The sequence below is a fragment of the Panulirus ornatus genome, chromosome 44, assembly GCF_036320965.1.
Source record: "Panulirus ornatus isolate Po-2019 chromosome 44, ASM3632096v1, whole genome shotgun sequence".
Classification (NCBI taxonomy): Eukaryota; Metazoa; Arthropoda; class Malacostraca; order Decapoda; family Palinuridae; genus Panulirus; species Panulirus ornatus.
The window spans coordinates 8,716,221-8,738,720 of record NC_092267.1 but is presented as its reverse complement, the minus strand read 5'-3'; the positions used below and the strand labels follow the sequence as shown (position 1 = coordinate 8,738,720).

At 43.1% G+C, this 22,500-nt stretch overlaps 1 protein-coding gene across 4 annotated transcripts in view; it reads right to left on the bottom strand.

Moving 5' to 3' along the window:
* Window positions 1–20,816, bottom strand: part of Hpr1 (THO complex 1-like protein Hpr1) — a 189,037-nt gene extending 168,221 nt beyond the window's left edge. For all 4 annotated transcript variants that reach the window (XR_011715813.1, XM_071687745.1, XM_071687746.1 and 1 more), the window contains exon 1: window positions 20,678–20,816. The gene's annotated coding sequence lies outside the window, so the exon portion shown is untranslated. The remainder of the gene's footprint in view (window positions 1–20,677) is intronic.
* Between the last annotated feature and the right edge of the window lie 1,684 nt (window positions 20,817–22,500).

The following is a 22,500-nucleotide window of genomic DNA, read 5'->3' as shown; positions in this document are numbered from 1 at the left end:
CATCGACTAGCCTCCAGAAGAGGATGAACACCCGGGTTGGGTGTGGGCCAAATGGATGGTTCGGTCAATGCGAACTATTAGGACACGCTGTACGTAGAACGGAGGAGCTTGTCAAAACGTGACAGGAAGACAACATACGTTCATGACAACATACAGAAGGATAAAGAACGTACAGAAGGAACGTACGACCAGACCTGTTCATACAGAACGTGAACGGGAGTCTGGTGTAGAAGCAAATTGGAAAGGGCGTTCCAACACCCAAGCTACGTAAGAAACATACAAGGTAAAGATACGGTAGCAATTCATATACGTTCATGACAACACAGAGATGGATAAAGAACGTACAGAAGGAACGTACGAACAGACCTGTTCATACAGAACGTGAACGGGAGTCTGGTGTAGAAGCAAATTGGAAAGGGCGTTGCAACACCCAGGCTACGTAAGAAACATACAAGGTAAAGATACTGCAGTAATTCACCACAGAACCATCCACATATGGATTCCTGTCAGTCCAGGAGGAGCCTCAGTTGTGTAAAGCGCCACAGAAGACGGGCGGTGAGAGCGACGCGCTAGCCACGCCCAGAATACCACCACACGGGAGCCACAGGAAAAAAAGCGGTTGGAATACAGAAGCTGCACACACACACACACACACACACACACACACAATTATACATATTGACATAACCAAACAAACACAGGCATATGAAAATACATTAATAAGTAAACAAACAAACAAACACACACACACACACAGACATACGGACACGCATATATGACAACACATGAAGGGCCTCAACCCACATGATGACAGCAGAGCCCCAACAATACGCGAAGCAGATCTCATCCCCCCCACCTACCAACCTACCTACAACCCACCCCACCTACCAACCTAACCACCCACTACCAAACTACCCCCCCCCCAACGCCTTACTACCATCTCGGCCATTCCATTAAGAGTGATATGATCCACCGAATCATTCCACTAATGCACCTGATCTTCCTCCTCCACATCCGTCAACCTATCTCACAACCACACTGATATTATTCAAGCCTCTCTCTCTCCCTCTCTCTCTCTCTCTCTCTCTCTCTCTCTCTCTCTCTCTCTCTCTCTCTCTCTCTCGCTCGCTCTCTGACCTACACTCGGTCTTAAGTTGATAAGGGGGAAATATTGCTCATTCGACAGTTCTCTCTCTCTCTCTCTCTCTCTCTCTCTCTCTCTCTCTCTCTCTCTCTCTCTCTCTCTCTCTCTCGTCGCAGCACACGCCTAGCGATCCTGAGCGTTGGCTATCCTGTAATTCCCATCGTCGAACATTCTTTCCTTTCCCAGGTGAGCCTCCGCCGCCTGCACTGCGTCATCTCTTGCGACGTCAGGACTTAAGAGCGCTTTCCCGTTTCCTTGTGGTCGCTCACGGTTCCCCCCACAGCGTTAGCAGTTCATGTTCCTCTTCAACGTCCGACAATGTCGTTTATTTTCTCTGCAAACTTCAGTTCCCGGTTTATCAATATGTGTGCGGGGAAGAAGGCCACGCAGGTCTGTGTTGCCGGAGTAAACAAAGACTTCAAAGAGAACGGACATGCATAACGTGGACTGCGAGGGTTTGCATACACACACACACACACACACACACACACACACACACGTATTCACGGGCCACCCAGGGTTCTGAGCGCATAGGTTCGAATCCTGGTTGCGGCAGTCCGTCCGCAGTCAACCAAGCTGTTCAGCCACCTCTAGGAGTTGGTTGATATAATGGGTACCTGGCTTAGGCTGGGTATATATATATATATATATATATATATATATATTTTTTTTTTTTTTTTTTTTTTTATACCTCGTCGCTGTCTCCCGCGGTTGCGAGGTAGCGCAAGGAAACAGACGAAAGAAATGGCCCAACCCCCCCCATACACATGTACATACACACGTCCACACACGCAAATATACATACCTACACAGCTTTCCATGGTTTACCCCGGACGCTTCACATGCCTTGATTCAATCCACTGACAGCACGTCAACCCCTGTATACCACATCGCTCCAATTCACTCTATTCCTTGCCCTCCTTTCACCCTCCTGCATGTTCAGGCCCCGATCACACAAAATATATATATATATATATATATATATATATATATATATATATATATATATATATATATATATGTTTGTGTGTGTGTGTGTGTGTGCGTGTGTGTGTGTGTGTGTGTGTGTGTGCGTGTGTGTGTGTGTGTGTGTGTGTGTGTGTAAACAATCATCATGACCGTAAGCTCTACACAGGCTTCTGTTGTCTGTCTACGTCTTTATTCAGCAAAGTTAATACTTCCCAAGACTTGCTCCTCGCGCCACCCCACTGATGCTCAGGTTATCTTGTCTTCCAATGTAATAGAAGAACACAATGGAAAAAAAAAAAATCATTTTTTGAACTTTCGTCGTTCAACTTCTCGAACATCTTTACAAGTCTTCCAATTGGATTCCCTCGCCTCTTTACCCGGGTCCTTCAGCCGACAGTTGACTTTCGATGAAGTTTAAGATGAAAAAGTTCTGCATCATCTTCCTCCTTCTTTGCAACATTGTTTTCCAAGTTCTTTTTGTTCCTCCCGTCTTTTAACCTCGCTCTCACTCGCTCCTTGCTCTCTCTCTCTCTCTCTCTCTCTCTCTCTCTCTCTCTCTCTCTCTGTCTCCCTAACGCTGGTGGCTTCTACCGAAGTCTGTCTTCTCCACCGTACATCTGATAAGCTTATGTGTCCCGTGACATCATTTGATCAAAGTGTATCTGAATCTGGCGTGCTCATCCACGTCCCCACGTCCGGGGGGGGGGGGGGGGGGGGCGAGAGGCGATATGGAGAAGAGAGGCAGCAACCCGGGGACATGGATGGGAACCTGACAGACACCGTAGCGCTGGCTCACTGCGCATACCCAAGCTTAGGTTGACCTTACGTCTCTGGTCGATGTGTGGGGGATTATGTTCTACGTCTCTGGTCGATGTGTGGGGGATTATGTTCTACGTCTCTGGTCGATGTGTGGGGGATTATGTACTACGTCTCTGGTCGATGTGTGTAGGGATTATGTACTACGTCTCTGGTCGATGTGTGGGGGATTATGTTCTACGTCTCTGGTCGATGTGTGTAGGAATTATGTACTACGTCTCTGGTCGATGTGTGGGTGATTATGTTCTACGTCTCTGGTCGATGTGTGGGGATGTGTGGGTGATAATGTTCTACGTCTCTGGTCGATGTGTGGGGGATTATGTTCTACGTCTCTGGTCGATGTGTGGGGGATTATGTACTACATCTCTGGTCGATGCGTGGGGGATTGCGTTCCACGTCTCTGGTCGATGTGTTTGGGATTATATTCTGCATCAGCCATCGGCACAAACTCGCTTTTGAGGGCAGACATGTGCAGGTGTGGGCGGCCCTTGGTGTATAATGGTGTAGAATATGACTTTGGTTCCGCCCAGGTGGAGCGGGGAGTCTGAACTCGACCACGTCATCAGGGGCAGTATGCAGAAAATTTCTTAGAATGCTTAAGTATGCTTAACCACAAAGAATTTTACTTAACTGTAAGAACTTTGCTAAGCATGTTTCTGAAAGCTGCCCTACGCTTAAGTATTTGCTTAGCAGACGACAAATATTTTGACCCAAACTGCATTTCATACTTCTTAAATCTTATGCTTAAGTTTTGCTAAGCATCGTGCTTAGTCCTTTTCTGTGTGGCACTTAAGTCACTTGCTGAGATAAGCATAAAAATAAGCAGAAATCTAAGAATTTCTCTGCATACGACCCCAGAGGATTTGCACCTTAGCAGTGTAGTGGTTGGCGTTGCTGCCTTCTAATCCACTAGCCCGAGTTCGATCCCCGGCAAGGCCGGCACTTAATATATACATTAGCGTGTCTATCCGATCTCCTCAATCCTAATGTATGTCTCGGGAACTCAACCGTATCCCAATTTAAATGAACTGAAATTATCCCAACGTATACGACACTCGAAGGAAATGTTCAGTGGTGAACAACTGGCTTCATCTATCTATCCTGAACATACATCACTAGAGAAAACTGTTCAATGGTGAACAACTGGCTTCATCTATCCTGAACATACATCACTAGAGAAAACTGTTCAATGGTGAACAACTGGCCTCATCTATCTATCCTGAACATACGTCACTAGAGAACTGGCTTCATCTATCCGTCCTGAACATACATCACTAAAGAGAACTGTTCAATGGTGAACAACTGGCTTATCTATCCTGAACATACATCACTAGAGAAAACTGTTCAATGGTGAACAACGGGTCTCATCTATTTCCTCTGACAGTAATCATACATTACCAATTCATGTCTGGAACCATGATCTTATCCCAAGGTCATAAACAAAACACACAAATGAGGAATTATGAGCCGTCGTGAGTGTGAGTGAGCGGGTGAGGTGGAACACACGCCTCATAAAACAAGACAATGGGTAAAGTTCCTGGAACATAATGTGGGCAAAACATGTTGTGATCTTGGTGGTGGTGTATGACGTAGTGAAGATGGCTCCTTGCTTCTACATCTACAGGTTACTACTACTACTACTACTGCTACCACTGCTACTACTACTATTACCACTACTACTACTACCACTACTACTACTACTACTATCACTACTACTACTCCTCCTATGACTACTACTACTACTACTACCACTGCTACTACTATTACTACTACCAATGCTACTACTATTACTACCACTGCTACTACTACTACTATCACTACTACTACTCCTCCTATGACTACTACTACTACTACTACCACTGCTACTACTATTACTACTACCAGCTACTACATTACTACCCCTGCTACTACTACTACTAATCACTACTACTACTCCCTATGACTACTACTACACTACTACCACTGCTACTACTATTACTACTACCAATGCTACTACTATTACTACCACTGCTACTACTACTACTATCACTACTACTACTCCTCCTATGACCACTGCTACTACTACTACTACTACTACTACTACTACTACTACATACTACTACTACAGCTACTACTACAATTACTACTACTACTGCTACTACTACAACAACTAGTACCATTGTATACTTATCACACTATACATACCATGACTATTACTAGCACAACTACTACCTTTGCTCCTACTACCACTACCACTACTACTACTACTACTTACCACTACTACTACATACTACTACTACCCTCAACATGACAGTCATGTGACCAGTATAATCTTAAATCATTCAGCCTTACAATTCCACGTCAACAGTGGGAAATCTTCAACATTCTTCCTTGGTCATCTTGAGCCACGAACTCAACCGAGAATTGACATCGAGTGTTGAGCGCACATCTCTGTTTACACAGGTGGACACAGTGCTGGGCCTGGGGGGGAACACCCCCTTCCCTTGTAAATGTGTTTTCTTTTACACTCTCGCTCCTGAAGCCTTCGTAAATAACGCTCTCTCGCCTTTTAAAACCATTGTAAGTGATACATCCCTGCCATGTAAGCCCTTTGAAAATGGTACTTCCTCCGCATTTAAACCCACTTGGTAAACCGATGCCTCTAAGCCAATTAAACCCCCATGTAAACACTACCCCCTCCCCTCGCTGAAAGACATTCAAACCCTTCGTAAACGACTCTCTCTCTTCTCTCTCTCTCTCTCTCTCTCTCTCTCTCTCTCTCTCTCTCTCTCTCTCTCTCTCTCGCCCCGTCAAACCCATTGTGAACGACCCATTTCGGCATTCAAACCCTATGTAAAACGTTTTTCGTTTTGTTTTTTATATATGCCAATAAAATCACCCCCCCCCCTTTTTTTTTTTACATCCATGGTTCTCTCTCTCTCTTGCCTCCTCCATCCCTAACTTGAAGGAGTCACGTAGCCCGCGGGGGAGTTTTTTCCCTTTGCACAGAACAAAATGTGGATTGGAAAAAGAAATCCCCAGCGGACATAAGAGAGGAATATCTGTGGAGAGTGGGGGGGCCAAGTGGTCGTGGAGAGGAAGAGGAATATTCGTAGATGGTGAGAAGAATATGCATGAATGGTGAGGGTGGATATTCTTAATGTGAATATTCCTCGATAGGGATGTGAATAATCTTGAATACTGATGTGAATATTCGTGGATAGTATGACGAGTGTTTGTGGGCAGTGAAACGAATATTTGTGAAAGAAGGATATTCGTGGATAGAGACGAAGATTCGTGAAACAAAGGCGAAAACTCGATATTCGAAACACGATAATTCCAGGACAGTCGTATGAAAAATTGGTAATATTGAGGAATATTCGAGGGTTGTGAGAGGAATATTCGTAAAACAGAGGTAAGTACTGATAATTGCCCTGTGTCCTGGGTCACAGACCTGACCTGGGCTGACGTGAGCACTGGCTCAACCCACACACACCAGGTCATCCACACACACACACACACACACACACCAGGTCACACACACACACCAGGTCATCCACACACACACACACACACACCAGGTCACACACACACACACACACACGCCAGGTTACCCACACTCACACACACCAGGTTAACCAAACACACACACACCAGGTCACCCACACACACACACACACACACCAGGTCACCCACACTCACACACACTAGGTCACCCACACCCACCCACACACACACACACACCAGGTCACCCACACCCACCCACACACACACACACACCAGGTCACCCACACTCACACACACTAGGTCACCCACACCCACCCACACACACACACACACACCAGGTCACCCACACCCACCCACACACACCAGGTCACCCACACACACACACACACCAGGTCACCCACACACACACACACACTAGGTCACCCACACCCACCCACACACACACACCAGGTCACCCACACTCACACACACCAGGTTCCACACCCACACACACACACACCAGGTCACCCACACACACACACACACTAGGTCACCCACACCCACCCACACACACACACACACCAGGTCACCCACACTCACACACACCAGGTCACCCACACTCACACACACACACACACACCAGGTCACCCACACTCATACACACCAGGTCACCCCCACACACCAGGTCACCCACACGTATGAGGTCATCCACAGATACACCAAGGTCACCCCTAGCACTTCTCTCTCTCTCTCTCTCTCTCTCTCTCTCTCTCTCTCTCTCTCTCTCCCAAGCGATGGTTTGGTCAACGACCCAGTGAATGATGGGGGGGAGGAGGGGCTGGTAGAGCCATTGGAAGTTGGCCCGTCAAAACAAGAGCGCGAAATGATTTCGCGCACACGGGCGCGGAGCTGCGTCGTGAATAGAGAATTTTTTCGCGCCCGCCAACATTGTTTGTGAATCGTTCGCTCTGTATTCTGCATACATGTTTACCGAGTCTGCCTCAACCTGTGGTGGGGCGAAGGACACTTTTTTCATAGATTTTGATTGCATCACGCTCCTGCAGGTGTGTGTTGAGAGAGAGAGAGAGAGAGAGAGAGAGAGAGAGAGAGAGAGAGAGAGAGAGAGAGAGAGAGAAATTTGTTACTCTATGTCCATTGTCTGCCTATTTCCACTACCCCCTTCTCTCTCTCTCTCTCTCTCTCTCTCTCTCTCTCTCTCTCTCTCTCTCTCTCTCTCTCATGCTCTCTCTTCCTCCTCTCTCCCCTTTTTTTTGTTATCTCTTATTCCTCCCAAGAGAGAACATGCGCCTTCAACGTCCCCTTCCCACGCTATTCCACCATCAATGGATCTCTCAACAAATAAACACATAAACAACAACAACAACAATAACAACAACAACATACAAGCACTCGAGCCTTTCCCTCATGATCGAACCCTCACAAACACATCCATCGGGATCGAACAGGCCTATTGATCATCCCCATGACCTCACAACATATAATAATTCTGACATCACTACGTCCACCTCTCCTATCACCATAACATACTCTGGTATACCCTGTCACAACAACATGCTATGGTATACCCTGTCACCATAACATGCTATGGTATACCCTGTCACCATAACATACTCTGGTATACCCTGTCACCATAACATACTCTGGTATACCCTGTCACCATGACATACTCTGGTATACCCTGTCACCACAACATACTCTGGTATACCCTGTCACCACAACATACTCTGGTATACCCTGTCACCATAACATACTCTGGTATACCCTGTCACCATGACATACTCTGGTATACCCTGTCACCATAACACACTCTGGTATACCCTGAACACAGCATACTCTTCACTGATATGACCCTCAGATCTATTCAGCAAACATGAAAAACTAAAAAAAAAGATAAACATTCATAAATGAATAACAATCAGGCCCAAGTGTAGTGAAGAATGAATGAGACATCCACTGAAATCTGTCCTACAGATGAATGACACACTGATGGAGAAGTAAAGATGAAAAGATGCACTTCTCCATCACACACACACACACACACACACACACACACACACACACACACACAGAGGAGCCACCCTGGCAACATATACTTCACGATATAATAACATGTTTTAAGGTCATATAACCCAGTAACCTAATATGGTATATCAAATGTTAAGAGCATGAGAATAACAGGATAAAAACGATATAACATTTTATGACACGATATCAAAACCACCAACAGGGGCATATATATATATATATATATATATATATATATATATATATATATATATATATATATATGGGATTCTGTATTCTTCGTATGAACGTTAAAATAAGAAATTTACAAATATCATGAAAATCAGTTACTATATGTACATAGAACTGAACACAACAGCAAATCTAACTGTTATTAATCTTATTTTCATGTTCTCTAAAAGAGAAGATTAATATCTGTAAATTCACTGTCGTATTCAATCACACACACATATATATATATATATATATATATATATATATATATATATATATATATATATATATATATATATATATATATATATATATTCCTAAGAGTCTACGAAGAAAATGAAACATGATAAGTTCCCAAGTGCACTTTCGTGTAATAATCACATCATTAGGGGAGATACAAGAAAGAAATATACGTCAGCTGATATACAACGAAGAGAAGTAGCTAAGACGCCATTTGGTAAACACGTGACTGTCCAAAGACAGACTAAACAAGCGTATCATGAACTTATTATGTGGACAAGAAAGGGAATTGTTTACAAATCTTATCAACAATAAAGCTATCCAATATGTATAGACCTTCACTGATATTAAGGTTATAATTCTTTGTGTATTTAATGATTAAAGATTCAATGATATTTCTCGCGGTAATAGAGTTAGATTTAATAACTAAGATGGCATTACTCCAGTCAATACAACGATCATAGTTTTTAACATGATCAAACAAGGCATTTGATTCTTGTCCTGTTCTTATACTATATCTATGTTGCTTAAGTCTAACAGAAAGATCCTTACCAGTCTGACCAACATAAAATTTATCACAATTTCTACATGGCACTTTATAGATGCATCGAGGAGAAATTTCTGATGAGCTGCTGATTAAGATATTCTTTATAGTATTATTGTTGCTGAAGTCAACATTTACATTAAAGGATTTAAGCAACATGGGAAGTAAAATCATTATCAAAAGGGAGAACTAAAAGATTCTTGGTGTCAATGGGAGGTTTGGGTTCAACTCTATAAAATGATTTCTTTGTTAACTTAAGGAATTTATCAATGAAAGATCTAGGGTACTTTAACTTAGATCCAATAGAATATATCTTCCCAAACTCATCATCAATTAACTCTGAACTGCAAATTCGTAATGCCTTTAGGAACATAGATAGAAATGATGATAATGTAACTCTATGTTGTATCTCCCCTGATGATGTGATTATTACACGAAAGTGCACTTGGGAACTTATCGTGTTTCATTTTTCCCCCGTGGACTCGTAGGAATATACTTGATCACGCGCAAAATTGTGATCCTTTCCAATATATATATATATATATATATATATATATATATATATATATATATATATATATATATACACGGGGTTAAGAACGCATTAATCATAGTCTACAGGTCATGAAAAATCTCATGTTTCATCACACATTTATGTCATCATTTTCCAAATCTTCCGAACTTATGATATCGCCTAAGACGACGGCAGACGATGAAGAAGTTCATCGTGAAATCTGTGTAAATCGGCTTATAATCGTTCACGCTTCTGAGATATATCGGAAAAATGAGTGAAAGATTCCTCTGCCAAGATATATATCTATATATATATATATATATATATATATATATATATATATATATATATATATATATATCCCTGGGGATAGGGCAGAAAGAATACTTCCCACGTATTCCCTGCGTGTCGTAGAAGGCGACTAAAAGGGAAGGGAGCGGGGTGCTGGAAATCTTCCCCTCTCTTTTTTTTTTTTCAATTTTCGAAAGGAAGGAACAGAGAAGGGGGCTGGGTGAGGATGTTTCCTCAGAGGCCAGTCCTCTGTTCTTAACGCTACCTCGCTGAGGCGGGAAATGGCGAATAGTATGAAAGAAAAAGAAAAGATATATATATATATATATATATATATATATATATATATATATATATATATATATATATATATATATATATATATATATATTCTCTTCAGTAAATCTGAACTTTAGGACCATTTTACTTCAGCCTCTCCAACCTTACAGGGTAAAGGACCAATTCTTGGTGAACTGGGGTACGCTTTGTTTACCATGAGCGGCAAACAAACACAGACATTTTGACATCTTCGGTAACGACATGATCTTAACCACGTGTGGATGTAAAGCTGTTCTGAGCGAGTCTTGTTAGGTTTGAACCTGCTAAGCAGGAGGCGAGGCAGCACGACCCTTCCTTAAACTGGGTAGTACGACCCTTAAAACACGGCGGTACGACCCAGAAAACACGTCAGTACGATCCTTACACATAGCGGTAAGATCCCCTTTGAAATACGACGGTCGTTTCCTTAATAACACGGCGGCACGACCCTTCAAAAACACGACTGGGACTACCCTTAAACATGACGGTACGATCCCTTAAATCAAGGCTTTACGAAACTTAAAAACACGGAGGTACGACCCCTTAAACACGGCGGTACGATTGAAACACAGTACTACGACTCTTGGACACGGCAGAACTACCCTTAAAACACAGGGTTACGACCCATGAACACACGGTGGTACGACTACTGAACACGGCAGTAGGACCCTTGAACACACGGCGGTACGGCCCTTGAACACACGGCGGTACGACCCTTGAACACACGGCGGAACGGCCCTTGAACACACGGCGGAACGGCCCTTGAACACACGGCGGTACGACCCTTGAACACACGGCAGTACGGCCCTTGAACACACGGCGGAACGGCCCTTGAACACACGGCGGTACGACCCTTGAACACACGGTGGTACGACGACTGAACACGGCAGCAAGTCCCTTGAACACACGGCAGTACGACCCTTGAACACACGGCGGTACGACCCTTGAACACACGGAAATACGATCAAGCAGCGTGGGAGCGAGAACCACCCACCACATCTCTACCACAAAAGGGGTGGCATTTTCACCACCACAGCTACCACCAAGCCTCTCCAACCCACCACATAAACACCCACCAAGATAAACTTGGGCTAAAGTGCAGTTCCCCCCCACAGCTTATCTGGCCAAACTCGAGGCCAAACTTCAAAGCTTTAAGAAGTTAAGGATCACTGAGGTAAAGTTGCTGCAATATTAAGCTTTACAGCTTGTGTCTGTTCTCAGCTGTACCTGATGGGTAAAGTGAATGTTGTTCATGTCGATTGTGATATAAATCATAGATATGGAAGTCTGCTAGTGGCAAATCTGATATATATATGTATATTATTTATATATTTATTTTCCTATATATATAGGAAAGGATCGCAATTTTGCGCGTGATCAAGATATTCCTATGAGTCCACGGGGAAGATGAAACACGATAAGTTCCCAAGTGCACTTTCGTGTAATAATCACATCATCAGGGGAGACACATGAGATATATATATAACAGTCAGTTGATATACATCGAAGAGACGTAGCTAGGACGCCATTTGGTAAACATGTGATCACCCAAAGGGCGGATGATGAAAAGCCAAATTGACTGTGGACCGACTGCAGCAAACCTGGGTTCGAACCTATGCGCTCGACCCTGGGCGGGGCCCGTGAATGCGTCACAGCTGGGAGGGTTAACCGCTACACCACCACAGGGTAAAAAAAAAAAAATATACGACTCAAAACTCACACGATTCAACATTCATTTCAAACGCAGCGAAATATCCCAGAGCCAAAATAATTCCACTTCACTGAATAAAGATCGAGGGATATTCATCATATGTAACTGATGGATCTGAGGGAGAATTTCACTGGTGATCATATCAATGAGCGAAAACTTTAGGCGTGCAATATCGGAAATGGACAGCAAATAATAAAAAGCTGCGACATTCCGACATCAGGTAAGGACAATCTGACATATTTATTAAAAAAAGTAATGCGAAATGTTGTATCTAATGCTGCAAACTCCTCTGTCAACCTTTATTTATGACAAGCGGTGTCCGTAATGTTAGTTCTCTGACCCGTTGAGGTTTACCATCGGCTCATAAGACATCAGACAGATATTCTTTGGATCCTTTTCATCTCGTGCCAGACCTTGTGAACACGGGATCCGAACCCTGGCCTCGGTTAACGAGACATCTCGCGCATCGGTCTATCCCACGATTCACTTCGGTTCTCGTGGTTCCATTCGCTGACCACGTCCACTCTCACGTATCTAGAACACTCTCATTTGCAGCCGCTTCCCTCATCTCTGACTCACAATCAATCTAATACATACACTTTGCAGGCCATCACAGGGGCACAGAGTCAGGTGTGGACCTACAGGAGTGCAGCTGGCAGCTGCTGCTTCCCACAGTGTACGTGTCGAGGTCGACAACTTGAGGCTTGACCGTTATCATGCCTCCTTCTTCCCCTAAGCAGCTAAGCAGTATAACCTTATATCTCCTTTTTTGCTTTTAATCTTCCTACAACCTTCCTATCTTTCACGGGGCCGGCTCTAACAACAACAACAACAACTACTATATCATTTTCACACTTTGAAAAAGTTCACAACTGAACGCGCCATCAAGTGAATTCCTTCTGATCCACGGGGGAATGAAATACATGTTCCCAGGTGCACTTTCGTGTAATAATCACATCATCAAGGGAGATGCATGAAAGAAATATAACGGTTATCCTTGCATTTAAGTTGACTGTTATATTTCTTTCTTGTATGTAATCTGATGATGTGATCATTACACGAAAGTGCGCTTGGGAACTTATCGTGTTTCATTTTCCTGTGTTTATATGTATATATATATATATATATATATATATATATATATATATATATAGTGTGTGTGTGTGTGTGTGTGTGTGTGTGTGTGTGTGTGTGTGTGTGTGTAGGGAGACAGACAGATATTTACTGCAACAGAACCCTATAAAAACCCATCATATTTCTCTTCGTATACATGAACATATTTTGATACCAATGTACACTCACAACCAACAACCATCACTCACCAGTAATGCCCTCTGGTGAGGGATGAGCCCATAACAATATAATGAAAGAGTCAGTTTAGCCTCTGGTGACAATCACGACAATAACATCACGCCATTCTCTACTGTGTAATTAATCACAAGTGTAATCTGCCACTGCAAACTCAGTTCTCTCCTCCCACTGCTTTAGGGAAGTGAGTGGGAGACTCAGGTGGATTAAAGTACGAGAGTGGAAGGGAAGGGGTGGGTAATGACCCATGAGAATTGTGGCGGAAAACAAGCAAGACTTCACCATTACAAATGCCGAAAAAAGGCAATTAACCAAGAAATCTCTTTTCATCAGCCAAGAAATTGGAGAGTTCATTCACGGGGCGCCATTATGCAACAGCCCACACGGTCGTGGCACAAGTGGCCCAACACACACAGTCTTTGTCTTCATCATCACATATTGATGACTTTGTTCTGTGGACATTACTCTTTACGGATGACACCTCTCTCTCTCTCTCTCTCTCTCTCTCTCTCTCTCTCTCTCTCTCTCTCTCTCTCTCTCTCTCTGGGAACGTCTCCTGCAGACGTCTCCCCAATAATTTTAAACATTCTTATTCTGGTGTCGTGGAGGACACACTGAACCCGGCTGCACTCGGCCCAGCTGGCTGACCCCACGCCAATAAACCAGACGCTAAATTGCATTACGACCTTTAACCACATTAGTATAAGAATCTTTTTTTCCCTTTCATGCGTCTTCGCTGTTTCCCTTTGTTAGTAAGGTAGCGCTGGGGGCAGGGGAGGAAACGGCGCACGGATGTGCATATATCTACGACTTTCTGTAAGTGTCATGCATAACACATCGAAATCAGACCCAAGGCTTTCAGATCTTTTCGTTGTTTCGCTTGACTGCTTCAAATGCCTTGTTTCAGCCTAATGAAATCACGTCGCCCCCTGTACAACACACCACTCCAGTTCCCTTTATCCCATGCACGCCTCACACCCTCCCACATGCTCAGGTCCAGAGTAATTCAAAATGTCTTTCATTCAATCCATCCTTCCATCCTGTCCCCGGTCTCTTCATTCTCCTTGTTCCCTCCAATTCTGAGCATTGATCCTTTTGGTGTCTCCTCACTCATCCCCTCCATATGTCCAAACCATTACGGCTTCCTCAGTTGTCTCATATATACTCCGCTTGTTACCACACCCATCTTCATCCCCATTATCTCTTAATTCGACCAACCCACTTCACACTGTCCTTATGCATTTCATTTCCAGCACATCCACACTCTTCCATACCTTTGCATTTAGAGACCACAGCTCGCATCCGTACATCACCGTCGACACTGCTATACCATCAAATACACCCATCTCTGCCTTCACAGAAAATGACCTCTCAACCCATTACCTCTTAACTAACCCCTTTAACACATTCTTCCAATACTGAGACACCAGCTTCTGTAGTATTTCACTCGAGTTTACCACTGGAGCTGTGTCGTCTACACTCAGCATCCGATTCACCTCACAAGCCTACCCACCCTCAACACACTAATAGACTCGTTCCTCATCAGAACTCTCGCAATTACTCCCTTCATCATCCCATCCATACACTCAGCTAAACCGCCACCGTGACGTAACAAAGCCTTGAAGCTGACCTATCTTCACCTAGAACCACTCTCCCTCTTCCCTTCCTACTCGCACACACATACACACACACACACACGCACACGCACACGCACACTCCCGACCTCCCGACTCCATAAAACTCCTCACTGCCCCTATTCGTCCAGATTAACTTGGCGGATTAAGCCCGTCTCCCCACGATGCATGAAACTGGTGGACGGTAGAGTGGAGAACGCCAGGCAGAGTAAGAAATCTCTCTGGTTACCAGTTGTTTTCAAAGTCCAAAGTATGACGACAGGAGCTAGCAGGTGATCATTTATGAGTGGATCCTTCGCGCACGTCCTTATCATACTTTATTTTCTCATCTACATATTTAAGATATCAACAACCACAAAACAAAAATCTTATCGCATTACCTGGTCACAAGTTCATTGTAGATACTAAAGAGAGGTTCATACTAAAACGAATATTCAAACTTAAAGAAATACTGACGAAGTAAACAAGAGCTGCATAATGACCAAATAGTTGAAAAAAAAACCCAATATCAAACGAACCAATCAGGTAAAGAGAACGTGGAGGCATCATAGGGACCTATCATGTATCTATCTTACATCTATCGTATATGATTAATGTGATCTGTACAGACAAACAGATTAACACACATACAGAGACAATAATAAGCGAATCATATCTACATACAAATGGGATGTACTGTAAGTAAATTATATTTACAATATCCAGTATTATTGCAACAAATGGCTGATAACGAAATTACTAAGTGTTAACACGGCTCAATAAATTCATTATGGCTGCTGACTGACACATAATTGGGGGATTTACACAATAGGATTTAGAGCAATAATTCTGTCACCAGGATTACAGCGATTCTGCATATCTACAAAAGTGGATTTATTAATTGTATTGTGGCTAGTGAATGATACCAATCAAGAAATCTATACTAAAGGATTTATTGGATTTATTAAGAACAATGAAGGCCACCAGCAGGGAAATTTATCAAAGAGGATTTATCAACTATATATTTTTTTTTTCCTTTACTATGGTGTCGTACAAAGTAAAGGGATTTATCTAAGACGATGCAGATGATAATCATACACGAGACAGTGAGCCGGGGAGAGAGAGAGAGAGAGAGAGAGAGAGAGAGAGAGAGAGAGAGAGAGAGAGAGAGAGAGAGAGAGAGAGAGAGAAATTCATCAATGAGAATGTACGGGATTTATTTATCTTTTTTTTTTCACAACCTGGAAATATTCCAACAGCAATTACGGGCGTGGTTGGCGTTACGCTCCTTACGCTCTCCTATCAAATCACGACTCATTTGCATATGCGATGCGTCGGGGATACACGGCTCAAACAGATGGTCCGTTGTCGGAGCCGACCATCAGCAGATGGCCCCCCCACACCACCTGTTTCTTCGACGTAGCTCCTGTTGTAACACTAGCGATCCTGCTGGCCTGTGTTTACAGGTGATGTGGGGAGGGGAGGGGTGGAACTTAACGTGTCGGAAATAAAAATATTTATCCTCATTTATCTCACCACTTCCTGGAAGAGAGGTTGTCTTGGACGCCAACAGCTCTGGGGTCAGACACGAAGCCTGTTACGCTATAGTCTATACTAAACTGACAGGCGCCTCGTCTGTCTGTCTGTTTGTCTGTCTGTCTGTCTGTCTGTCTGTCTGTCTGTCTGTCTATCTGTTTGTCTGTCTGTCTGTTTGTCTGTCTGTCTGTCTATCTGTTTGTTTCTCTGTCTGTCTATCTGTTTGTCTGTCTGTCTGTCTGTCTGTCTGTCTGTCTGTCCCACATCTGTAAAACACGGCTGAGGAATCTACCCCCCACACGATGACGCGGGTAAATGGAGACGTGTGGTATAGGGGTACGTACTGAGAGAGGTGAAGAATAAGTGTGCTGAAATGGTATGGAGGGAATGAGTGAGGAAAGGATGCTAAATACATGTCAGAAGTGGAGGGAACAAGGAGGTGATACAGAGGAAAAGGCGGAGGGGGTGGAGTGACAGATGCTTTTGAGTGCTCGGGGGAACCCACCATGCAGGAGGGTGTGAGGCATGCATGGGATAGAGGTGAATCGGAGCCAATGTGGTATACATGGGGCGACGTGCTTATGAAGTGGGCTGAACCGGGAGTTATGAAACAGAGGAAAACCACAGAAAGGTCTTTGGGGCTTTGACGATGGGTGAAGGTTGTACGATGTGTTGGGGTTGTAGGGAGCCACTACGTCCAAGGGTTGTAGATGTGAGCAAAGGTGTTATAGCTACATGACCACGAACGTGTGGACCTCACAACCACGCAAGATAAACTAAAAAAAAAAAAAAGAATAAGATCGTGAACGTCTCCTCAAATATATAAAAAAAAAAACAAGAATTATAATCAAAATCAGAAGTTTTCATCCTGGACGGAGACATCATTAAAGCCAGAGAAATTAAAACTCTCACTTTTCTCTTTCTTTTCCCAGCCTGGATCAAAAAACTCCATTTGTCAAGAGTTTCCTCAATGATTTTCCTTCATTTCTCATTCTCTTTACACAGTTCTTAGCCATTTTCTACGCTGAGTTCATTTTCTGTGCTAGAAGATGGGTAATGGGGTCGTTTCCAACCACTTACTTCACAGGGTTCGTACCCCTGGCACTGTAGACACGCCCCCCAACCCCCCAACCCCCATACGCACAGACGCATCTAAAAGGCAATTAAGTCGTCCTAATCCCATAACCAACGAGCGATATGCCAAAACAGCCAACGGCGAAGTTCACTCCACCACGTAACTATGCTGTCTGGACGAGACTAATTAGAGTCTGGGACCTCTGACCATCCGAACCACCCAGTTCTTTGGCTCAACTGCTAATTAGTTTTTATCCCATGTTTCAGTGTGTGTGTGTGTGTGTGTGTGTGTGTGTGTGTGTGTGTGTGTGTGTGTTTGTTTTCTTAACAGATAAATACATCTATTCATCTGAATCATATAGATCTTAACAGGTTAAATATCTTATTTAACTATATCCTGTTACACTATCTATCTATCTATATCTATATATATATATATATATATATATATATATATATATATATATATATATATATATATATATGACCAAGTTAGACTTCTATTGACTACATTGTGTTGCTATATCTACACCAGCCCACAAGACTCCCAGGTTTCACTCCTGACGGTTTCCAGCGCCTGGGTTGGATGCGTCCCTACCACACCACCGCCACCTCAGCGACCCTGGCGGGCTATAGGGACCTCAGAGTTATGCTCCAGGACACGAGATGTCGACCATGATGCGTTCGTGATCCACCAGCCTCTACGTGCTCACGTTCTGCTACGTATTTTACTGTTTCTTTTGTGAGGCTTAAAATCCGGCACGTTCCTACGTTCCTTGAGCACGACGGTACGTTCCTACGTTCCTTGAGCACGACGGTACGATCCTTAAGTATGATGGCCTGACCTTTGACTCGACCCTTCAAGGTAAAACCAAAAGTCCTATGTTGGTAATGGTGGTAGATGTGTTGGCAACGGTGGTAGATGTGTTGGCCAACTGTGGCAGTGTGTTAGCAACGGTGGTAGATGTGTTGGCAACTGTGGCAGTGTGTTAGCAACGATGGCAGATGTGTTGGCAACGGTGGTAGATGCTGGCAATGGTAGTAGATGTTGACAATGGAGAGGAAGTGAAGGCACAGAGTACAGAGGGTCAGGAGGTTAATATTATTGTATCAGGACCTGCAAATATGATAGGAGCAAAGACCCCAGCCTGTGGTACCTCACTAAATGACTTTTACTATCCAGTTTCGCCACCGGTGAGCTTGACGGAAACATAAACATTATCAATATATATATATATATATATATATATATATATATATATATATATATATATATATATATATATATACTATCAGCTGACTTATATTTCTCTCTTGTGTCTCCCCTGATGATGTGATTATTACACGAAAGTGCACTTGGGAACTTATCGTGTTTCATTTTCCCCGTGAACTCATAGGAATATATATATATATATATATATATATATATATATATATATATATATATATATATATATATATATATATCCTACGTGTTTCTTCTTCAGGGACTGATCAACACGAATTCAATACAACCCAAATCCCTCTTCTCCTAATCATACAATAGTCACCCCTTAAAAGTTCTTCGCTTCCCCCTCTCCGCCGCTCCTCGTTTTCTTCAAGTACACATCCATCAAGTTTTCACCATCTAATCTACACTCGACAAACAGCTACGAGCAAGCACAGTGAACATTAAACCAGCATCGCCAGCAGTCCAGTCTGACTACACTGCAGTACTGGGGTTCATAATTCAATAGGGAAGCCAAGCATTCACTCCTATGTTTGCTTCAAGACGATGTAATCTGAGAATTTTTGGGCGAATTGCTTTGCGTCCTTTTTTTTTTTTTATCGTACAAACGTTGGTTCGATTCCACCTTTACGCATAACTTCCACTGGTTCTCGTTTGATCGAGTAATTATTCCACCTTTAAGCATAATTAATATCTACCTTCATTTGATCGAATCATTAATAGCTATCCCTATTTGATCGAACTACGACATGTCAATCGAATCACTTTCATAAGGTTTTTGAGATCAGTCCAATCGTCTGAGTAATATACTGCCCATCTCTTGGTAATTCAAGCGGAGGGTTACAGAAGTTAATTAGACGGAAGACGGTAATTACACGGAAGACGGTAATTAGTCTCAAGACTGAGTTACATTTACACACACCTCCCCTTCCGTCTCTGGGGGGACCCGCTGTGACGGGGGTCAAATCCAAACTGGTGTTTGTAGTAACATCCACCACTGAGGAAGGCAAAGAGAGTTCACGTTCTTTCCATACTTCACATCGTCGACGCTCGTGTACGAGGTTCCCCCTTCCTCCTACTGCCGTCAGCTGTTCATGGCGATATCACGTCTTTGAGGAAGTACAAACTGCTCTTAACACTTACCCACCTCAGCTGAATACTACCTACCCAACGCTCAGGTCTGACCCCAAACACGTTTTTAAGATCTTTTTTCGGTGAAATACGTCACGAGAGAGAGAGAGAGAGAGAGAGAGAGAGAGAGAGAGAGAGAGAAAATATATATAATCTTTTTCATCAAAATGACCCACCCGAGACCTCTCATCTAGATTTTACTTCAAAGAAGAAATTCGTGGAAAAATACATGTTTCTGTAGGATTCGCCGTGTGAAAAATTATATAAAATTATTTCCAACGCGCGTTTGCAAATATGTACGGTTTATATATAGCCTATAGAAAACAAAAACCATTCACTTAGTACGAACTATGAATTTCTTTAAACGCAAAATGTAAATATATGAAAATAGACCAAAAAAACGAAATAATGCCAAATAATTATGTCGCACCTCTCACTGTCTAGTTCGCCCACTCACCGTAAACAATTAGTAAAAACAAAAAAGTCAATAATTCAAACGAAAAGAAATTGGCTTACCACACTAAGGTCCATTATTCCTCCTCCGTATGACTCCTCGGTGAAGTTGTATAGCACTGTAATCACCGGCCTCAATCTGCTGTGTGACCATCTCTCGCCACCCGGCCCTCCACACACACACACACACCCAACAACAGGTTGTTTCCATTCTTACAATGTCTGTAAAACCTGATGTAAATGTCCCTACGCTCATCAGCCACTGTTCATAATATTCCCGCGTATGTAAATAACTCGCGACGTCAAAGAAACCGAGGTAACACCGCGTAAACACCGTGAAAAAGAAAAAAAATTGTAAAAACACAAGAGACCCTGTGGGGGGTGCACACTTCGCCACAGTTCTGATGTACTGAGAGGTGGTAGACTGAGGAAGAAACCTGTATATACCAAGACGTGTCACTAACCCAGGGTTACCTGTGTTTCTGGGGAGACGTCAGGAGCTGCCAGGAGCCAACGCCATCTTTCGGGTAAGATCATAACTTGTATGGGAGAATGGGGGGGATAGCGTTGCTAGACTTAAACAAAATGCCATCGGGGAGTGCTTTTGGAAGAGAGAGAGAGAGAGAGAGAGAGAGAGAGAGAGAGAGAGAGAGAGAGAGAGAGAGAGAGAGAGAGAGAGAGAGAGAGAGAGAGAGAGAGAGGCAAAGATTGGGATATCATTTTTTTTTTTTCTTTTCTTAACACGAATCCATGACATTTTCATCATGAATTAATTCATGGAAGAAGCTTGAAGTGTTCTGACAATTCGTTCCCCTTTTTTTTTTTTCCATTTTCTAATATTTTCGTTCGCCATGCAAATGAAAGATCGCTTTTACTAAATGCCAATACAAATTAACATCCGACTCCCGAAATGTCACAACATCAGAACTCTGAGAAATGATCAAATATTCACTTGACCATTATGTAATTTTTGTGTGACAGTATATTTTAACATTAAATTTCAACCTTTCGTAATATTTTTTTTTTTCTTTTTGGAAACCTGTGGATCTTACGATGTATGTATGTAACCTAATTACTTCTACAGCGTAGCTATTTTATCCACATGGACTTCGTATCATGATATGAGCCGTCACCTCCATTGTCGAAGCTGTCGAAACAAGATGTCAACAGATCAGACGACATGAAGACGACAGGTGTTTATTGTGGCGCCATCTGACCACTCAGCCACGAATTAAAATAGTTACCAGGTGTCGCCTTCACGCCTAACTGGCATCACATCAATCTAGGTGGAGTTGTATATCCTAAGTTGACTTTATATTGTTTGGACAGACGTGCCAGCTGTATGATGAGAAGCTTCAATTATCAGCTACGCCAGTTACCCGTGCGAAAGTTACTGATTCAAAACAAAGCCGACATCAGACTTCCGTACAATACTTCATACGCACGTTTATCTCTGTAAACCCACGACGGTGAGCTTCATAATACGCACATTTGCGTATGAAAATCCTGGTGATGTCAACTGATGACGTCAGCTGATGTGGCATACCCCCCCCCCTTTACTCGGGTGGCTGGTGATGTCAAATGAAGTCATCTGGCTCTCTACCCTGGCCTTAGCAGGATTAAACATTCAAAAACTTTCACAATTTTCTCCTGTCTCAAGTCGTGATCACTGTAATCTGTTGGTTCGCACAGAGAGAGAGAAAAAAGATCTTTTGGGGGGACTTTATTTTTTAGCAATAGCTAGGCCATTCCCCCCCCCCCCCCCCCCCCCCAGCTCGAGGGGAAATGTTGTCTTAGGTTACGTAAAGGAAGGCGACCCTTTGTCTCCATGGATTTGAGGAATGAAGAAAAACAAAAAATGATATGCAGTTCAAACACAGACGTTA